Raw genomic sequence first — 21,692 nt, 5'->3', positions numbered from 1 at the left:
TGGTCACGGCAGAGCCTTGAGGCTGTAAAGACCCAGGGTGATCTAGTCTGACTCCCTACGCGGGTGATAAGGAGACTGAAATCCGGGGAGGCGGGACCTGGTCCAAGGTCACAGGGGTGCTGGACGCGAGCTTCGGTCATTGCCTGCTGTGGGCCGAACTGTGTTGCCCCAAAACTCCAATGTTGAGTCCTCACCCCCAGTACCTCCAAATGTGACTGTATTTGGAGACAAGGCTCTCGAAGAGTCAACTAAAGTAAAATGAGGTCATATGGGTGGGCCCTAATCGAATATGACTGGTATCCTTAAAAAGGAGACTAGGACACAGACACACACAGGGGGAAGACCAAGTAAAGACACAGCGAGAAGGTGGCCGTCCACAAGCCAAGGAAAGAGGGCTCAAGAGAACCGGCCCGGCCGACACCTGGATCTTGGACTTACGGCCTCCAGAACCATGCGAAACCAATCTCTGCTGCTCAAACCGGCTAGTCTGGGGTCTTGGTTATGGCAGCCCCGGGACAGGACTACAGTGCCCTTCTCGGCTGCTCCATGACACGGCAGCCGTTTAGGGAATGGGAACCGTAAAGCACGTCACTTTGGGCGCACCTACTGAAATTAACGACACGTTGGGTGAAGCACGTTTAATTAGTAACATCTATTCGGGAGAATCCCCAGGATGTCGCTCAGACTGTGCAGACGGCGATCCTCAAGTCATGGAAATGGCCCTTCTGTGTGACCGGTAAGCTACCCCTGCAACCAGACCCCAAAGAAGCCTTCCAGAACGTTCCGGGTGGCGATGACATCCCTGGGGCGACCGTCTAAGGGGAGGGGTGCCCGCTGTTAAGACAAGACCGTTCGTCTATTTGAACAAAACAAAGTGAAAGTCTCATGGATTTATTTTCTTACTTCTTAAATTACAGGATCGGAGCAAGAAGCGATGACAGGGAGATTTCCGAGAGGCGCGTGGGTGGAGGCGGGCAGAGGGGGAGGTTGAAGACGACCCGAAAACGGAACTCGCCCACGTGTGCGTCTGACCGAACGTCAGCGACCGGCCTTCTGTGGGCAAAGAGCTCACAGCGCAGTCGGTGACAGAGGCCGCGGCCACACCTGCGGACTAGGAGCCAACCTGCCTCCACCGCTTGCCGGCTGTGTGACCTGGGGCAAGTTCCCAAACCTCTCTGTGCCTCAGGTTCCCCACCATGATTTTCAATAGAAACCGCAGTCGTCCCTCTCCCACAGGGTGCTCGTGAGGACCCAGTGAGTCAAAACCTGTGACGCTGTTCCGAGCACGGGGATTGGCACACAGAAGCCCGGGTCACCTTCGGTCAGCGGGTAGGGTCAGATTCTCTGCGAAGCGATGACCCCCAAAAAAAAAAAAAAAAATGCAACAAGCGTCCGCATACAGGGCTGGGAAGGGCTCTGGAAGCCCAGAGGAGAGAGCCTCTGTCTCGGCCGCAGCGGAGCGCGCAAACCTGCGGGCTGGCTCTGGCATGGGGATCCGAGGCCTTCCAGAAGAGAGACCGCTGGGAGGCAAAGGTGGGGCACTTGAGAAGACAGCTGCCATCTGGGGAACCGCGAGGAGCCCGTGGCCTCTGGAGAGAAAGCTGCGTCGGGGACGGCGGTAGGAATGAGAGCGGAGGGGCTGAGAGCCGCCCACCTGGGTCGATGCTGAAAGAGAGAATGGACGGAGGCCCCGGGGCACGGGAGTCGCACCTCCGCAAGAGCGTGAGCAGGAGGCGGGGGTGTCCGCGGAAGAGAAAGACGTTCCTGCTGCCGCGAGGGGTGCTCCCGGGTCCGGGTAGAGATGACACGGGCCGAGACGAGGGCCGTGGCCGTGAGGATGGCGGCAGAGGCAGAAGGAAGGGCGGCAGGCGGAGGAGACGCCGCGGGCACCGGCTCATCTCCTCCCCCGAGCACGCAAGGCACCGCATCGCCTGCTCCCCTGGCAGGGAGCGTGGGGGCCACGGGCTGAGTTCAGGTCAGTGGGTTGGGGCAGAGGTGACGTGAGCCTTTCCCCGGCGTCTGGCAGGGTCCCCTGGCGTGCTCCTTCCCTTCCGCAGCAATCCTAGAGGCGTGGGCTCCAGCTGGCAGGGCTAGAGCTGGAACAATCTCCGAGAGGCTACCTGGAGGCGAGCCGCTTGGGGTCGTGCCCCACCCACGTCAGACTGCACGCGGGCAAGACACAAACGTTCGAGACGGGGAGCCACTGAGGCTTCCGGGCCACCTGTCACACAGCGTAGCCCACCTGACCGCGCCGGGGCGATCGGAGCCCTGGTCACTGGGCTGGACGGGGCCGAGGACAGAGGCGAGTCCAGGATGGGCAGCCAGGTGACGGGGTGGGGGCGGGGGGTCGTTAACTGTGGCGGGAGATGCCAGAAGGTCAGTCTTCACTTGCATCTCAGACACCAGGGTGTGGGGAGCTTCTGGCAATAAACAGAGGACGACCGGGAACGTGTATGTGAAATGACATCGGGGAAAAGGCTAGAACCGCAGCTGCAGGCTGGAGGGGTGTCCGCGGAGGGGTGGTGGCTGAAGTCCTGCAGAAGGAAAGAAAGCGTCTGGGCGTGTGAGGTGAGCAATGGGCAGAGACCACGAAGAGCTGAAGAAAAAGAACAGGAAAAGGACCCAGAGAAGGAGTAGGAAAGATGCTGCCGTCCGAGAAGAACAAGGAGAGTCTGATGAGGATGCCAAGGGAGCAGAGGCTTCCAGAAGAGAGTCATCAGTCATCAGTCATCAGGGGGGTGAAATACGCAGACACGCAAGTCAGATGAAGGCTAAAAACCACACACCACGTCCAGCGAATAGCGGCCCACCGGACCCCGTGGGAGAAGCCTGGCCAAGAAGACGGGAGGTTGAGGGAGAGGAAGTTTCCAGCAAGGTGAGCACTGAACAAGGAGAGGTGGAAGAATGACCATCAGCTGGGAGAAGACACAGCAGAGGGAGAAGTACTTGATGGAACGACACTGAACACGCAGCAGAGCACGGCAGGAATGGTGAAGGGAGCCAATAAACCACCACAACCGTCCCAGGGCACTTCCTCCAGGGGGCTTTCAGTTTCCAAGATGGCAGCCCGTGCGGACGCTGCCCCATTTCCAGGGCGCCAGCCTGCTGGTGCGGAAATCGCCGGGCCCGAAATCCAGGGACAGAGTCGGAGGCAACAAGGACTGGATTCAGCTAACTGATAACCCCTTGTGCAAAGGCCCTCGGCAGGAAGATAGCAGGTGTTTACGACAGCCCCAACCCTTGAGACGCTAGCGGTCCAAGAGGCGAGATAAGGCAGGTTCAGAAATAACTCACTGGAGGCAGACAGTAATAAGTGCCCCAGAGACGAGCAGATAAAGTGCTGAGGGAGCTCCAAAGGGAGATTACTTCCAGCTGGAAGAGATCAGGAAAGCAACATTTGAGGCAGGGCCCTTGGGGTCCAGGCCTCATCTATGCATGCCAATGTCACTTCCAGGTTCTGGAATAATGCTGTCCCTCCTTCATCTCCCCTGGGCTTCCTTCTCGGTTTAATTAGCTGCCGCTGTAAGTGTTCTTTTACTCAATACCCTTTGTTCCCCGCATGAGCCACGGCATCGCGAAGCCAATGTGGTCGGAAGAGCTGACTCTTGGGTCTCCAGAGGCACCCCTGGGATTGCGGGAGCAACAGGTGTCCGAGCAGGCCCCAGGATGGAGTGAGCACCCGCGTCGCACGCAGTTGGCCAGACTGGCACAGACCACGCGGGATCAGCTTTGACAATTACAGGCCATGTTCTCCATCTCAGCCCCGGCTGCAGAGGAGGTGGCCTACGCAAACACCTTGTCTCACGGTTCCGGGGGCCGGAAGGGCTCAGGGCACCGGCCTCGCTGGGTTCTGGTGAAGGCCCTCTTTCCTGGCTTCCAGATCCCGCTTTCTGGCCCCGTCCTCACGGGGTGCAGAGAGAGATCATCATCGTGTCTCTTTTGATAACAAGGCACTAACCCCATTTATGGGGGCGCCCCCCTCGCAGCTGAATCGGCTCCCAAAAGCCTTGCCTCCAAATACCACCCCTGGGGATTTGTGGGGGGACAACTGAATTGGGGGTGGGGGGATACAAGCATTCAGCCCCTTGCATTTCTTTATAAAGTCCCTCCTGATGGATAATGAAAACTCCAAGAGGTAAGCTTTGCTTCCTGAATCTTCCAAATAATACATTCAGAGCACAAAGGACATCAATATTTTTTCTAAAAAAGAGAGAGGGTTCACATAGAGAATTGATTAGCGGTTTATTTACAAAACAAATAAATTTTTTTAAAATGAAACTGAAATCAGGGGTGCCTGGGTGGCTCAGCCAGTTCAGTGTCTGACTTTGGCCCAGAGTCATGATCTCACGGTTCATGAGTTCAAGCCCCCCATTGGGCTCTGTGCTAAGCCTGCTTGGGATTCCCTCTCACCCTCTCTCTCTCTCTCTCTCTCTCTCTCTCTCTGCCCCTCCCCTGCTTGCACTTTCTCTCTCTCTCAAAATAAATAAACTTTAAAAAAAACTGAAATGGGCACAAAAATCAGTAACTTTTTAAAAGTACTTTTAGGGGTGCCTGGGTGGCTCAGTCAGTTGAGCATCCGACTTCAGCTCGGGTTATGATCCCACGGTTCAGTTTGTGAGTTCGAGCCCCACATCGGGCTCTGTGCTGGCAGCTCAGAGCCTGGAGCCTGCTTCAGATTCTGTGTTTCCCTCTGTCTCTGCCCCTCCCGGCTCATGCTCTGTCTCTCTTTCTCTCAAAAATAAATAAACCATTTAAAAAAAAATTTTTTTTTTAAGTACTTTTGTATCTCTTAACTTGATTTCTTTTCACACTACCTTTTGGAGTCCCAGGTGAAAAAAAAAAAATCAAAACACAACGTTTGGGATCGACCTGAGGCCACAAAACCAACTGTGGAGAGACAGGCTTGTTCCAGAAACGGCACTGTGGGAAAGATGATCGTTAACTCCAGAATAGCTCTAAGTTGACTCTTGGGAAAGGGTCTCAGAGAAGAAAACTCCTTGGTGCTCTGCTTTTCTACCACGCGCACTAGCCTCCCTGGGACCACCGCCACCACTTTCGGGGTTGGATTCTGGAGCCACACCCCCAAGAAGGCTTGCGGGCCAGGAGTGGAGGCGGAGGGAGGCTTGTGGGCTGCTCGCCTCGCACCTGCCCTCAGAGTCGGGTGCCACAGTCCCCAGGAGGGACTGCAGGCCTCCCCAGTAAACCAAACCCTACTTTCTGCCGATGGAAACTTCCTGGTTAACATCTGGGTGCCGGGCGTCTCCCCATGCCCACCGCTGAACCTCTGAACCCAAACTCCCGTTGGCTGGTACTTCCCGACGACGCACGCGCGTCGTGAGCCTTGGGGGCCCCGCTTCCGGTCCCCACTCCACCCGTCTGCAGTGTGCACGGGGACTACTGTTTGGAAGCGGAAGCGCGTGTGGCTTGGGTTCTTTTTATTTCGGGGCCGATCGGCTGGAGAAAAGGTGTTTTGCGTGGCGCGATGGAAGTAGACCATCTCCTCGGCGTCTCCTCTGCGAGCCGCTCCGCAGACATATGGCCTGCTTTCCCACCAGCTAGGAAGTGATTATTGGAGCAGCACAAACAGATTTTTTTGTCAAAGTGGAGGTGCGATTTTCTCAGGTTTTGTGAGAACACACACACACGTATATTTTTACCGATCCAATCTGTTTTCCAGCAGCCCAGTGGCCGCAGGGCCCGGGAGGCCAACCTGAATATTCGGGACTCACATAGGTGTGGGTCTCTGGAAGCTTCAAGCATACCTCAGCTGACAGGTATGGCCACTTAGCCAAGGAGCCGGGAGCACGGAAGGAAAGCTAGGCTTCAGCCAGAACAGGCCTGGGGGCGGGGGTCCCAAGTCCGTTCTGCGTCCACAGGTAGCACCGACCCTTCCCACCTCCCTACCCGCCCAGGCCCTCCCCTGTGACAGGAGGAACCACCACAAGGGCCGCCTCCTGCACGTAGAACCATACAACAGGGCTCACCTGCTACATGGGGCCAGAACTTCGTTTTATATTCACTATCGCTGGTTTAGCTCTAAGGTCTCTTTGAAATAAAATTTAAGGCTTGCAAGAGACATTAGGGTAAAGACAGCAGATAGAAGACATTCCTGTACTTTCACTACCTCCCTCATTACCTTGAAAACGAAAGCTTTCTTGTTTTGTGTTACAGCACAGATCTGTGCTATCCAATATGGCTGCCAATGGCCATGTGTACTACGTTTACATGTTTATGAAATAAATTCTCACATTTAGTGGGTGCTGTGCACTAGCTGCACCTCAAGTGCTCAACGGTTGCAGACGGCCAGTGGCTCTCATACTGAGCAGCACAGATAAAGAACAATGCTGTCATCACAGAAGATTCTATTGGACTATGCTGGTAGAGACCTACAAAGAGCGAAGGTGGTAGGGAAAGCGCTGTGGGAGAATGCTGGAAGCTGGAAAGCACGGGATGCATGGTAAGCGGCTAGACAAGTAGGATAATCAAGCTCAATCCTCAACCAGAATTGAGAGGGCCAAGAAGCCAGTTGCCCTTGACATTTGTAAGGACGGGACAGGAGTACCGAAGCAAGCCACATGCCCTAACTCTGAAAAAAAGGCTGAATCAGGATAACAAACTTTGTTGAGAAGATTAAAAACTGCCATCTCTCTTCCACCTTGACAAACACGCCTTCTTGATAATATAAAAGGACGACGTGTTAGCTTGCTAGGACTCGTTAACAAGGTTACACGTTGCAGAGCATAAAACAATACAGTTCTGGAGGCTGGAAGTCTGAAATCAGAGTATGGGTAAGGCTGGTTCCCTCTGAGGGCTTTGAGGGATAAACTGCCCCATGCCTGTGTCCCTGTGTCCTGGCTTCTGGTGACAGCTGGCAATCCTAGCATCCCATAGCTTATAGGTCCATCACTGTCTCTGTCCTCATGTGGCTTTCTCCCTGCCCATCTGTCTTTACATGGCCTTCTTATAAACACACCACTTATGTTGGCTTAGGGACTCTCTCTACTCCAATACGACTTTATCTTAACTAATGACATTTGACAAGGACCCTATTTCTAAAGGTCACAATCTAAGGTGCTGGGGGTTCAGACTTCAACACACCTTCTTTGGAGGACGTAATGTAAGCCCTAACAGCCAGATTCAGATTGGAATTCTCAGACATCTCTGACTTCTGCGTCAGAACATTGCATCACGAGGAGAGTCCCTGCTGCTGACCCTTTTCTTCTTTCCCACCCTCAATTCATCCATGTCAGAGGGACCTGGTCATTTCTCCATCCATACCTCCCACAGACCGTTGCCTCTCATTAGAAAGATTGGAAGATAGGGGTGCCTGGGTGGCTCAGTTGGTTAAACATCAATTCTTGGTTTCAGTTCAGGTCATGATCTCACAGTTCATGAGTTCGAGCCCCAGGTCGGGCTCTGCACTAACAGAGTGGAGGCTGCTTGGGATTCTCTCCCTCTCTCTGTCCTTCCCCTGCTCTCTCTCTCTCTCTCTCTCTCTCTCTCTCTCTCTCTCTCTCAAATAAATAAACTTTAAAAAAAAAAGAATATTGAGAACAAAAGAAAACCTTACAAGCTGTCAGGGAGATAAAAATAGGTCTCATATAAAGGATCAGGAATCAGAATGATTATGATTCTCAAGAGCAACCCTGGATACTAGATTACAATTCAGGGTCTTCAAAATCTGGGAAGGGGGAAATCATTCCTAAACCAGAATTCTGTACCAAACCAAACTATCAATTCAGTGTGAGGGTACAATGAAGATAGTGTTAGTCATTCAAAGGGTCAAAATATTTACCTCCCACATACCTTCAGGAAGCTATTGGAAGATTCTGGGGCACCTGAGTGGCTCAGTCAGTTAAGCATCCAACTCTTGACTTTGGCTCAGCCCAGGATCTGATGGCTCATGGGATGGACCCCAGGTCAGGCTTCATGCTGACAGTGAAGAGCCTGCTTGGGAGTCTCTTTCTTCCTCTCTCTCTGCCCTTCCTCCCCACCCAACCCCACTCACACTTGCTCTCTCTCTCTCTTTCTCAAAATAAACTTTATAAAAGAAGCTATTGGAAGATTTGTTCCACCAAAAGAAGAGCAAAGACTATAAAAATATGCATGAAACCCAACACAAGACATGATCAAAGAGTAAGCTTCAGACTTCCAGTTTTAGCTCCAACATGTAAATACTTTGGAAGTTGTCACCCACCATTCTTACGAGATGGAAAACTGAAAATAATGACTTTTTTTGGATTCATCAGAGACCTGGTGTTGCAGGACAAACCACCACCCCTAAGTCGGGAGAGACAAGGTACATCCCAAATCATAACCAAGATCTTACCTAGAGCAAAAGTCATAAACTAGAGTCATAAACTGGTAGAGACACTTAAGTGATAATTTTAACAAATTGCTGGAGGCTGAGTGTGGACTAGTCTAAAAGACAGAAACTCTTGAGGCTGCAGGATTGATTGGCTCTCACATTTTGGGAGGGGGGTTTACTTCCAGGAACCCCACCAAGTTCTCACAATGAAGAATCAAGAAATATCCCTGCCATGGTTCTGGCAGGAGGAGGGAAGGTAATCATGTGTAACATGCCCCAAGTATTCTCCATAACAGATGCCAATTTTCCAAGGAAGAAGACTGCCGGGGCTATCACAGCTTGGGGGAGGGCATTTCCCCCAATATAGTACCCTCTAGCTTTCCTATATTGCCTACCCAGGAAATGGCAGGGGAACATAGTTAACAGGGATCATCGTTTCATGGAAATAGGTTGGGAACACATATTATAACATGCTAACACTAATCAAAAGAAAGCTGGAGAAGCCACATTAATTTCAAACAAAGCAGGCTTCAAAATAAGGGAGATTACCAGGGATAATGAAGGGCATTACATAAAAGGGTCAATTCTCCAAAAAGTCATAAAAATCCCTAACATGAATGCACCTAATAACAGAGCATCAAAATACATAAAGCAAAAACTTATAGAAATGCAAAGAGAAGTAAACACATCAACCATTATAGCTGTAGACTTCAACACCCTCAATCAGTAAATGATAGATACAGCAGGCAGAAAATCGGTAAGAGTATAGATGACCTAAACAGCCAGTGTGATCTCACTGTGATTTATAGAATATTCCATACAACAACAGCAAACTACATTTTCTTCCTCAAAGAGTATAATTCAATTTATATGAAAGTGAAAAACAGCAAAACTAATCTGTGTTATTAGAAGTCAGGATATGGGTGCCTAGGTGGCTCAGTTGTTTAAGTGTCTGAGTATTGATCTCAGCTCAGGTCTTGATCTCAGGGTTTGAAATCAAGCCCTACATTGGGCTCCACTCCATGCTGGGTGTGATGACTACTGAAGAAGAAGAAGAAGAAGAAGAAGAAGAAGAAGAAGAAGAAGAAGAAGAAAAGGAAGGAGAAAAGGAAGAAGAAGAGGAAGAAGAAGGAGGAGGAGGAGGAGAAGAGGAAGAAGGAGGAGGAGGAGGAGGAGGAGAAGAAGAAGGAGGAGGAGGAGGAGGAGGAGGAGGAGGAGGAGGAGAGGAAGAGGAAGGAGGAGGAGGAGGAGAAGAAGAAGGAGGAGGAGGAGGAGAAGAAGAGGAAGAAGAGCAAGAAGAAGAAGGAGGAGGAGAAGAAGAAGAAGAGGAAGAAGGAGGAGGAGGAAGAGGAGGGGCGGGGGAAGGGGAGGAGAAGAAGGAGAAGAAGAAGAAATCAGGATAGTGGTTGCCTTTGGAGAGCAGGATAGGGATGGTTACTAGGAGAGATATAAGGTATGCTTCTAGGGTACTAATAAAGTTCTATTTCTTGACAACTGCATATGCCCTTTGTGATAATTCATCAAGACACGTACTTATGCTCTGTGCACTTTTTTGTTTGCATACAACACTTCAGTTAATTTTTAAAAACAGAAACAAACGAATCCCCTGGGATCATGGAGTTGCATGGAGGACACTCAGTTCAGATGCCCAGAGAGCTGCCAGTGCACTTGGAGCAGCTTAGGAGACTCCAGAGTAAGTTACCCCAGGAAGATAAAATTGAATTGCTTCAACAAACATCTGGAATCAGAAGGAAAAAAGGCAAGTGTCCCAAGGATAGGGAGAGATGGAGGTGGAGCCGTGTCTCCACAGCCTGCACAAGAGTACAGATGCTCTTAAAGAACTTTCTTCTCTCGTAGAGGAAAAGAGGGTGGGGCTAGGAGATGGTTGATGACTTGGGTCAAGACTCATGGGATTTGGATAAGAGGAGCTTCCAAGTTCCCTGGTGTTCTCTCAACCTGTAAATGGAGTCTGAAGGAATAGAAATATTATTTTCTCTTTAACATGCTTCCTTTCGTTAGGATGCATTACATATTGCCATATGACTTCGAGGTGCTTGTTTTATGAGAGAAAACAATGTCCCTATTCACATTTCTCAAATCCCTTGAGACCAGTGTTAACTCCAAACTTAGTTTCAGTACTTAGCTAAATGCACTCATAATCCACTTGCTTTCTCTCTGCTTGCCTTCCCCTCGTGAATGTTATAAATGGCCTATTTTCAATTTCCATAATTTTTCATTATAACAGGTGGAGGTCAAAAGAGCAGAGATAAATGAAATTATTAAATGGTCTCTCCACACTCTTTCTCAATCCCCACACGTATTCATTCATCCATCTTTTCACTAAGGGTTTGTTGATGAGTGTAAGAACAAACCAGTGAAGAAATAGATGATTTCATCAGAGCTTGCCAACATGTAACAAAAACAAAGCCTTCACCCTCTTGCCTCACTATTCCCCTGTCAGCTGTTGAAGCCAAAGAGCCTTGAAATAATCTAGATGCTGACATCAAACGGACAGAAGAGAAACAGACAAGGGCACTCAACAACCACATAAATCAACCATGAAAAATCAGGAGGGTTTTTCCCCCCCGGTAACGTTTTTGTAATTAACCTACAAACCTAAATTCTCTGGAAAAGAACCCAATGCAAAATCCCAAAGTAGTAATGAAATTCCCACTTCTTAGGTTCGTGTTTCAGGCATGCCTCAATATTAACTTCTCATTTCTGCCTCTCCTATGCTAATCAGGAGCGAAATAAATACAATCTTCAAACTGTGGCCTTAAATTTAATCCCAGGTCTCTAGGGGGCCTTATTGCTTTTCTAGTCTGGCCTCCTCATTACAGAGATAAGAAAGCCAAGGCCCAGGGAGACAGCAAGCTGCCCAAGGTCACGCAAGGTCGGAGGTGCACTGGGACCGGAACCCGACCCTGCCCCTACATTACCTCCACAAGAGGAAACCCAAGTCTCAAAAGATGCCCGTGTCCCTGCAGCAGCCTGAGAGCCTGAGCTGGAACCGGAGATTCTCGGTGCTCGCCCAGCCTGGCCGCCAGCCCCAGAGAGCTGCGGCCACCTTCCTTCACCCTCCTCCAAGTTCAGAGCTGCCTCCTCCCTCTGCTGCCAGCATTTGACTTCACCTCCCGAGGATCCAGAAGCCGGCAGAGAGGAACCTCCACCTTCGCCCCCACCCTGTGCCACGACAGGCCCACCTCCATCCTGTCTTGTCCCTCCTTCTCCCCAAGGCCAATCCCTGGAGCCCTCAGTTCGTGACCTCTCCCTTTCCCCTCTCCTCATGGCCCTTGTCACATGCAGGAGTCATCTCTGCTTCCACCAGCCTCTTGCAGTCGACTTCAAAACATGGCGGCTTCTTGCCTCGGAGAACACCACTCACGTGCCGATTTGGGCTCTCTGCCCTTCTGGATCAGCCTCCTTTGAGGGCCGCCTGCCTCGCTGCTTCCCTTCCCCATCTCCTACTCCACCTCCTCCCACTGCCCCTCCCCACGGCCTCCTTCAGTCCAAGAGACTCTTCCCAGTTCTTTGCCCCTGACTTACCTGGTGATTTCAACCCTGAGGACCATCCCCTCCACAGAGCACTCTCCCCCACCCTCGAAGGAAGAGCTCCTCTCCGGGTTTGCTTGTCTCTGGGTCGACCCTCTCCCGCCTGCACTGGGTCCTGGCCCTCCTCCCTCATTTCACCCTCTCCCTGGAGGTCAGCACCCCCTCCAGGCCTTCAATTACTGTCTAGTCCCCCCTGACCCCCAACATCCAGCCTGAGTACACCTGCCAGAGGCCGCATGGACCACTCCCCAGAAACTTCACACTCACCTCTTCACAGACAGCGCTACCCTTCTCCCTTCCCTGCAACCTGTCCCTGGATTACCTCCCCTGAATCACTTGCCCCTCCCTACCTGGGCCACTAATCTCCAGTGACACTGAACTGTCTGGCCTTGGGGCTTCACGCTCTGTGGGAAACACTAGCCCTCTCCTGCCTTCCCCTTCCCGACCCCCGACTAGGTCCTAACTCCCAGGCCTCAGCTTAGAGGCCACTTCTTCCACGGACCTCCTCCAACTCCCCAGGTGGGCACTAGGAGACCCTCCCCTGTGTCTCCATCTCTCCCTGGCCCCACCCGCCAGAGCTGACATTGTGTGTTATTCACCAGGCCTGTGTCTATCTTGTTTGCAGCTAAATGCGCAGCTACAAGCACGCGTCTGGCTCAACAATGTTCCAGGGGGCGCCTGGGTGGCTCCATCGGTTAAGTGACCAACTCTTGATTTCAGCTCAGGTCATGATGTCACAGTTGTCAGATCAAGCCCCTTGGGGTTCTCTCTCTCCTTCTCTCTCTCTCTGCCCCCCTCCCCTGCTTGTTCACGGACTCTCAAAAAAAAAAAAAAAAAAGTTCCAGTTTGTCAAATTCTAAGTTGCATGAAATAGGTGTTTACCTAGCTAGGTCGTCCTCTAGACCAGGCACACCTGGAGGGCAGCGACTCTGTTCTAGCCACGTGTCCCAGTGCCCAGCACACAGCAGGCCTTAGTAAATGCTGCTTCTCTGCCCGAAGGAGACACTGCCCGCTGGGTAAGCCAGGACACCCCGATCCTCCTGGGCTCAGCGGGAGAAGAGCAGCTGGTCTAGGTGACAGTGACTTGGGCCGATCGTGCATAGTCATTTCACATGGGTCCCCACGCCCCACAGAGAGGAGTTCAAACTGATGACGTCACCTCCATTCAGCAGAAGCACTGCATCCTGGCTTCAGCGGGCATCTAAATGACATGGGGAGGACGTGTTGGCACTGGGCCTCCCGTCGTCAGAACTTCCTGTGCTGCCTGAGACCGGCCACTGGAGAATGCCTGATGCGTTCCCGGGAACAGAGGAGCAGGGGCCCGACCAGCTACACGGCTGAACTTCAGGGCACCTGGCCAGCCCTGGCACCGGGACAGCACCCCGGCCTTGAGCCCCAGCCCCACACACGATGCTTCACACTGTGAAGAGCCAGGTAATGACCTTTGGACCCGGGGCTTTGCTGGAAAATTCAGCCACTGTGTCCTGACCGCCAGGGGCTGCTCAGTGGCGACACGATGTCAGCCAGCCGTCCTGAGATCTAATCAGCCCCTGAGAACACAGCAAGCAGCCCCCTTCTGCAGAATCCGGGCACAGGGAAACCCTAAAAAGTGAAGGTATGACCCCAAGCCGCTCAACTCGGATGCGTGCATCTGCTCAAGGGGCTGAGCGCACCAGCCCTCTCAGGGCTCCCAGCCTCGGCCGCTCACGGTCCTTGCTTCCCCTCCCCTCGTCATCCCTCACAGACAGCATTCAAGCATGGGGGCAGAGCCATATGTACCCCACGAAACATCACGTCACTCTCCCGGGAGCACAGCTCCCTGAACATTCTGGAGGGGGAAGCAAGGTTGGACGGGGGGCAGTAGAGCCGGGGGTAATAATCAGAAACTTCTGGGGTTCGAAGAGCCTCAGCAGCGATCGCCGCTTGCAAGCTACGGGTCCCTGGGTGAGTTACGTAACTTCTCAGGTCATCAGCGTTCGCATCTTTAAAATGGGGTAACGGGGGCGCCTGGGTGGCGCAGTCGGTTAAGCGTCCGACTTCAGCCAGGTCACGATCTCGCGGTCCGTGAGTTCGAGCCCCGCGTCGGGCTCTGGGCTGATGGCTCGGAGCCTGGAGCCTGTTTCCGATTCTGTGTCTCCCTCTCTCTCTGCCCCTCCCCCATTCATGCTCTGTCTCTCTCTGTCCCAAAAATAAATAAACGTTGAAAAAAAAAATTAAAAAAAAAAAAGAAAAAGAGAAAATGGGGTAACGACGGCGCATAACGAGGGGGCACGTCACTCACGCATGGCAGTGCTGACTTCTCCTCTTCTCTTGATAAACTGGCCATATTTTTACTGTCCCAGACAAATAGAATGGATTGGTTCCATGTCCTTTTGAGAGACCTATTATGTGTCCCACAGTTGCACCTTATTTCCTGCCCTGTGAGAGGTCACGGGGGAGAGGACAGCCCCTACCTGCCACAGCCAAGCTTTGGCCGAGATTCCCTCCTACTCACTGAACAGATACTGGCTGAGGACCTGCATTCTAGAAGGGAGAGGTAGATAATAAACGATAAGCTTAATACATAAATAAGTTATGTAGTAGGTTAAAGGTCACAAGTGTTCTGGAGGGGAAAAGGAGCAGGGAAGGGGAAGAGGGGGTGGGGCAGGTTGTACATTAAATGGATCGGTCAACATGGACCTCACGGAGAGATGACATTAGAGCAAAGGCTGGAGTCAAACGGGGAGAAATCTGTGGAAAGACCATTCCAGACGGAGAGAATTGCTAGAACAAGGCTTTGAGATGAGGGCGTGCCCAGCATGTTTGCAGATGCCTCCTCAACACAGACATCTGGTCTACCCTTTGACCCCTGGTTCTCGTTCTAGGCATCTGCTGGCAGCCAGCCAGCACGGGGCCCAAGCCTCGCTCGTGATAGTCCAAGTCTGTCCACGGCTAGTCACCGAGGCCCTGCCTCCCTGACCTGCCCAGACGTCTCTGTATCACCTCCGCCTGCCAGGAGACCCCTCAAAGGGAACTGCGCTCCAAGACATCCATCTTTGCTGTTCCCCACCCTGCGCTTCCAGCCTGGTCGGCCGACAGGGTTGAACTTCGTCCTCCACCCTGCGACAGGGTCTCGTCCCACTCGCCTCGTCAGGTCCGGCACTCTGTGCTACTGTCTCGATCCGCACGCCAACCTCTCCTCGGTTGCCGCGGTTAGCCAGGTCATGCAGCCAGCTCTCCCCAGACACAGCCCACGGCCACCAAGAGTGGTGGGTGGACTGGACGTAGCCTTACAAACAGAGGGCTGCCTGGACAGACAGTGGATGGATGGGTGGAGAAGCACATGGACAGATGGATGGGTCACAGATGAGCTGGCTCCAGGGGAGAAAACAGCCCTATTCTTCCGAGAGGAATGTTCTTTCACTCCCAAAGCACTGTTTCCAGGACGCCCGTTCCCACAAAGACGGACCCCTTCAGTTTCCAACCCTCAATCCCGGACTCACACCCGAAGCGACTTCACCCACCTCCTGGCATCGTTGGCTGTGGAGATACAGATGCTTCATGCGTAGTCCCCAAGTGTCTCAGCAGCCTATGAGGCGGGCCAGTCGTTCTCAAATCTTTTTTAGCAATGGAATTCTTTCTTCAAAAGAAAAGTCATGAAGAGCCCTAGTAGACAAAACAGAAATGTGAAGCTGGGCTAATTGAAGTGAAAATAAGAACCATGGCTGGAGCGCCAACGCTCACGCCAACCGGCCTACCCCTTTGCCCTGGATTCCACAGAGCGCCATTTACAAACCTCCCAACAGACCCAAGGGGCTCCAGGAGCAGGGGGAGCCACGCAGCTCTTGGCCTGTGGCTCACAGCTTGGAGCAGAGTTCCAGGAGGCCGCTGGGGACTGTGGAGAGTGGAGCGGGTGAGGCGTGGGTGTGCACGTGGGTGTGTGTGTGTAGATTGTGTGAGAGTGTGTGGAACAGAAAATGTGTGTGAGGATGGGTATGAGAGGGCGTGTGAGTGCGTGAGAGTAAAATGTGTGTGTGGATGTGTATGAGAGAGTGTCTAAGTGTGTGTGAGTGAAGATGCGTGTGTGTGTGTGGCTGTGAAAGGGTATGTATGAGTATATATGAGAATGTGTCTGAGAGTGGGTATGTGTATGAGTGTGAAAGGGTGTGTATGTGAGTGTGTGTGAGAGAGAGGCTTGATGAGAGATATCAATATATAATTTAACTACACAGGTTAAACACACACAGGCCATAGTCATAGCCATTTCACCAAATGGCCATAAAACTAAAAGATAAATAGGAAATCCCTCAATTACAGGGATTTTTCTGAGGAGGGAGCGGTGCAATAAAGTGCTATCTGAACTAAGTCAAACTTGCAGTGACCCCGGGGCAGCGGGCAAACAGAGAAAGGACCTGTTTCTCCCCGTCAGTTGTCCCATAAAACCTTCTCCAAGGCTGAGAGTCTGGCTCTGGAGGCCCAGGTCAAGGACGGGTCTCCATGACTGGAAACGGGTCCCCTCAGTGGGGGAGCCGACCTCAGCCGGATCATCTGTGAGCCCCGGCTCAGCAGCCCCTTAGAAGCAGGGGCCCTCCCCTTGGTCACTCGGCATCCAGCAGGGAGTTGAACCCAGGCCTCGGGCTCCAGGGCGCCCACAGCCTACTCCCCACCCAGGGGCCGCTAGCCAGGAGCCCAGCCCTTCCTGTGCCACTCCTCCTGTAGCACCTCCTTCTCCCTCACGGCCACCGTGACGTCACAGATGGCAAGAGCGAGTCTAAGCAACTTTCTGGAGACCACCAGCCAGCAAGCGGTCAGACAGGCGTGTGCCCCGGCCCATGCTAGAGCCACACCCCCCGCCAGTGGCTGGAACCTTGATGCTGGGTGATTATCCAGGAAAGGCACCTCACGAGACCAGAACCACTGAAGGAGATTCCAATTATAATTCCACTGGGGGGGGTGCGGCGGGGGGTCAGAAAAGGCTGAAGTCAACCCTCCATTAACACGTCCATTCAGAGAAGGCCGACCATGCAACCCTACAGAAGCTCCCATCACCTGGGACCCGGTGACAGAGTAGCCAGGAGCAGGGGCAAATTCTGTAAAGCTGGGGCCGCAGACAGGGCACTTCCTGTCTCTGTCTCCCTCTCTCTGTCTCTCCCCTTCCCTTCTCTTCCTCTTTCTCTCCCTCTCTCCCTCTCTCTCTGTCTCTCTCCCCTTCTCTGTCTCTTTCTCTCACTCCTCTCTCTTCCCCCCTCCCCCCTCTCTATCTCCCTTTCCCTGCCCCCCCCCCCTTCTCCCTCTCTCTCTCTCTCTCTGATGCCTGCTTTCCAAAACACCTGTCAGGGACTTCCTTCTCCGTTGCAAAACGGGTCAGCCAGGTCCCTCCCATCTTCCTGCTCCCGGGACCATCCCCTCCAGCTTCCCTCACTTCCCAGCTTCCTCGAAGCAGCGTCTGCCACTGAACAGGCACATAAGATACTCTTCACTCTTTCACAAAAGAAAAGGCCTCGGATCTCAGAGCCCGTCTGCCTCAGCCAGCGTGTGCTCCGGGCAGATCCAGGACCCAGGGACTTCTCTGCCCACCCAGCCTGGAGGCCGTCACTCAGGGGGAGTCCCTGAGGACTGAGCCCCGAGCAAGGGGCCGGGACCGAAGAGGGGCTGTCAGCGGGTGGGGGCGCCCGCAGAGGTGCCCCACAGAGAGCAAGCACAGGAGAACGGCCCAAGACCATAGAAGCAGGTCCATAGAAGCAGGAAGGGGGGGTGGGGGGTGGGCGGGAGATAACAGATTTTAAAGACAGGCGGAGAGGGGCGCCTGGGTGGCGCAGTCGGTTAAGCGTCCGACTTCAGCCAGGTCACGATCTCGCGGTCCGTGAGTTCGAGCCCTGCGTTGGGCTCTGGGCTGATGGCTCAGAGCCTGGAGCCTGTTTCCGATTCTGTGTCTCCCTCTCTCTCTGCCCCTCCCCCGTTCATGCTCTGTCTCTCTCTGTCCCAAAAATAAATAAACGTTAAAGACAGGCGGAGAGTGATGAAGAAGGGACACTCTTTTCAGCACCCTCAAACGCCAGGCCCTCGGTCCGATGCCCAGCCGCTTCACGAGGGCCTTCTGAAGCCAGGTCATCGTATCCATTTGACAGACGGGGGCACTGAGACTCAGACAGGGTAAGACGCTCGCCCACAGCTACACAGCTAATAAGTTCCCAAACTGGGATTGAAACCAGGGAGAGAGTCAGCAGACCAGCCGGGGGTACAGAAGACAGGGGCAGAGGCCCCCTCGGCCCTGGTGTTCCGCTGAGTAGGGGAGGACCTTGTCCCCGTGGGGGAGCCCCACCGGCAGAGCAGCGGGGAAAAGTGCAGACCTCCCTGGAAGGACATCTGGGATCAGGCAGCCGGCCAGGCCCCAAGGGCCAAGGTCCAAGAGTCCCAGGGCTGAGTTTCCAGCGTGGTGCTCAGCGTCCAGGACAGAGAGGGCCTCCGCTTTGATACCACACTGTGTCCAGCGAAGGATTGAATCTGCCCACAGCTTCCTGTTTTCGTTTTGTGACAACGAGCTCCCTGAGCTCTCATTCAGTCGTGCTTGGAGAGCCGGACTTCTCGCAACCCCGCTACCTCACCCACGTCACGCAGAATGTGCAGCCGCTGTCAGCCGCAGAGGGAGCAGGGAGCCGGCTGGCCAGGGCCACCGCAAGCCTGGGGGCCCCAAAGATGCTCGGCCAGTAGGAGCTGGGGAGGGGGTGAGCACCAAGCAAACAGCCCGAGTCTAAAATCTTTAAGATTATGGGGCGCCTGGGCGCTCAGGCAGTTACCCGTCTGACTCTTGACTTTGGCTCAGGTCATGATCTCGCGGTTCGTGGGTTCAAGCCCCGAGTCGGGCTTTGCATTGGCAGTTCAGAGCCTGCTTGGGATTCTCTCTCCCTCTCTCTTTTGCTTTCTGCCTCTCTCTCTCTCTCTCTCTCTCTCTCTCAAACTAAAAAAACTTAAAAAAAAAAAATAGGAGCACTTCGGTGGCTCAGTCAGTTGAGCGTCTGACTTTGGCTCAGGTCATGATCTCACTGTTTGTGGGCTCACTGCTGTTAGCACAGAGCCTGCTTCAAATTTTCTGTCCCCTTCTCTCTCTGCCCCTCCCCTGCGTGTTCTCTGTCTCTCTCTCTCTCTCTCTCTCAAAAATAAATAAATATTTGAAAAAATAAAATAAAATAAAATCTTTAAGACTGACTCAAAATCAACCCCCTCACCAGAATCTCGGAGTGTGAGCTCTTAAGGCAGAGGGGAGAAGGTCAGAGGACTTTAAATCTGGCCGTCCGTTTCTCTGGAGGAAAAGGGGGGCAGGGACTGACTGGGTGAGCCATTCTCTGAATCAATGGGCTTCTCTCCATCAGGAGCAGCCCAAGCCTGGCCTGTGCTGTGCAAGCCTCGGTTCCATGTCCCAGATGTGTCAATGGCTCGGCCACCTATCCTATGGGAGTTCCGGGGGACCAGAGTGAACCGGGCACTTGGTACTTACAAGAGTACTAGTTTCTGGGAGCAGAATGAGGCCACAGTGACTCAGGCACACACCGGCCTCCAAGAGCTCACCAAGGACAGGGGAGACTGAAGTGGGGGCTGGGCACTCGTCCCATGGACAAGCTGGCCGTTCAGGGAAGATGAGTAAACCCTCCACAAAACAGTTACCTCTCATGGGGACTGACATTTGGGGTACCACGGTCATGCCCTCTTTTAAAAGTCCTGGGGCTGATGCTTCTCACCTGAATTGAGAGAAAGAAATTTTCCCCGGAATGTTTCATAAATAAAGACGAGATAAACACCTTCACTCTGTCTCAGCGACACTCTCTGTGGTGCCGATGTGCCCGATTAAGGAAAATGCACCTTAGGAGGTTAAGAAGTGTTGCCTATCACCTCTAGAATTTTTTAAGTGGGAGAACATCCAGAAACCAGCGTGGTTCTAATTTCTACTTGACGAGTCAGGGTAGCAAGTTCTAAAATGAAAAATGTGTCAAATCCAAAATGCCTTTCCCTCCCTCCACACTAACTGCTGATAGCCGCACTCCCTCCGGGCACAAATTGGGAGCTGCTGGGACAGCCCGCCCATGAGACCATGTGCTGCTCTGGCCTGGGGGAACCATTCACTGCCCATGGCCTCCTTGCCACCCTGCCGAGAGGGGAGAAGCCCAGGCCTGGATTTCTGCCCACCGCCCACTTGCCGTGTGACTCTTGGACAACTACCCAACCCTTCTGTGCCTCAGTTTCCTCATCTCTGAATTGGGGATCATTATGGAGGCCACCAAATAAATCCTTGAGGATTAAGTGGAACAATGCACGGGAATCGCGGCATGTCGCTGAGCACAGTAAGCCCTCTGCAAGTGTTGGCTGTGATTATAACACAAATGCACGGTATTCAACAAATTGGTATTGAGGGGTCAAACACATTAATAGGAATTTTAACGGGAAAGAATAAAGCCACCTATCATAAAATTCTGATTTTATCCATTTTACCTCAATGGTCACTATAATATAGGGCTACGACGGCGGTGGGCAAAGAGCAAGTGTCTCTGCACATTATACTTTGATTTAAAATGTATGTTAAAGGGCACTGAACTATCCTTGTCATGTTTTAATAGCCTGACAGGAGGGATACGCTTACCTTTAAGGATCCGGGTAGTAAAAGGTGTCCTCATAAAATAATAGAGTGAGTGCCAATGAATGTGCTTTATAAGGGACGCTGGAGTGGATTTCACAGATTCCTCCCCTAAAAAGTCTCAAAAGCCTATTTTCAAAAAAACATTTACTTTTAGAAGTCCTTATCCTGGCTGTGCCTAACATGATCAACTTCATCCAAAATGATGCATTCGTTGTTCTAGAACCTGCAGGTGCCCAAGGACACGTGGAATGAGGTGCCCCAAGAAAACAGGGAGAGACACAACACAGGATCAGGGGAGACTTGGGAGAAGCTTTCGAGGGTGAAAGATTTGCTCCCAAGGCGGCCTTGCTCCTCAGTGGAGGTGGCAGTGGTGGTGACAGCTGTCCCACCTTGCTGGTCCCCCCTGGGCCTGCCAGCCCCTCCCGCCTCCTGTAACATGAACCCCTCATACTCGTGTTCTCCAGCCGTGCACAAGGTGCCTTCTGAAGACCACAGGGCTATTCCTTTCTTTCTCTTTCTTTGTTTCTTTTTAACATTTTATTCATTTTTGAGAGGCAGAGACAGAGCACAAGCGGGGGAGGGGCAGAGAGAGGGAGACCCAGAATCCGAAGCAGGCTCCAGGCTCCAAGCCATCAGCACAGAGCATGACGCGGGGCTCGAACCCACGAACCGTGAGATCCTGACCTGAGCCCAAGTAAGTCGGATGTTTAACCGACTGAGCCACCCAGGTGCACGGGGCTCTTCCTAAACCCGGTGAATCCTCTGAGATAGGCAGACGGGCCCAGATGAGAAGTGAACCCAGGAATGTCTGAGGCTTCACGCGCTGAGGCCTCGCCTCACTCACCCCACGAGTCTGCAAGGCAAGGGGCCAGGCCCGCACAGGCTCCCCGTCTTGGGATTCAGCCTCATCCACGTATGGCTTCCGGGCCTGCCGGACGGGGAGAAGAGAGTGGAGACCACACGTCAGCGCTGCTCACAGCCTCCTGGCTGCCACTGCCCCATGTCCCACCCAGGGCAGAAGTGGCTCTGAGCGCCCAAGAAGAGGAGATAGCAGGGAAGCTGGCTCAAACCACTCTGGTCCCGCCTGTGGATTCACAGCTTCTGAGCTTGCCCTTCGAGGCCCTTCCGTCAGGCTGCCCAGCATAGCAGCCTCTGTGCAGGCCTGCCTCCTGCTTCTACGTGCTCCTCACCCTCGGCGGGGGTCCTCCCAGTCCCACATGCTCT

General features: G+C 53.0%; 1 long non-coding RNA gene across 1 annotated transcript; it reads right to left on the bottom strand.

The window, feature by feature from the left end:
* Positions 1 to 875: 875 nt before the first annotated feature.
* On the bottom strand, positions 876 to 21,488 carry LOC109498436. The gene is made up of 3 exons (XR_002155272.2): positions 21,313 to 21,488; positions 15,364 to 15,505; positions 876 to 2,534 (listed from the first exon to the last, which is right to left on the bottom strand). It is a non-coding gene; the product is annotated as an uncharacterized LOC109498436 (long non-coding RNA).
* Positions 21,489 to 21,692: the final 204 nt, after the last annotated feature.

The sequence above is a fragment of the Felis catus genome, chromosome A3 (assembly GCF_018350175.1).
Source record: "Felis catus isolate Fca126 chromosome A3, F.catus_Fca126_mat1.0, whole genome shotgun sequence".
Taxonomy (NCBI): domain Eukaryota; kingdom Metazoa; phylum Chordata; class Mammalia; order Carnivora; family Felidae; genus Felis; species Felis catus.
The sequence above is the reverse complement of the archived record's forward strand: the minus strand, read 5'-3'. Positions and strand labels throughout refer to the sequence as shown.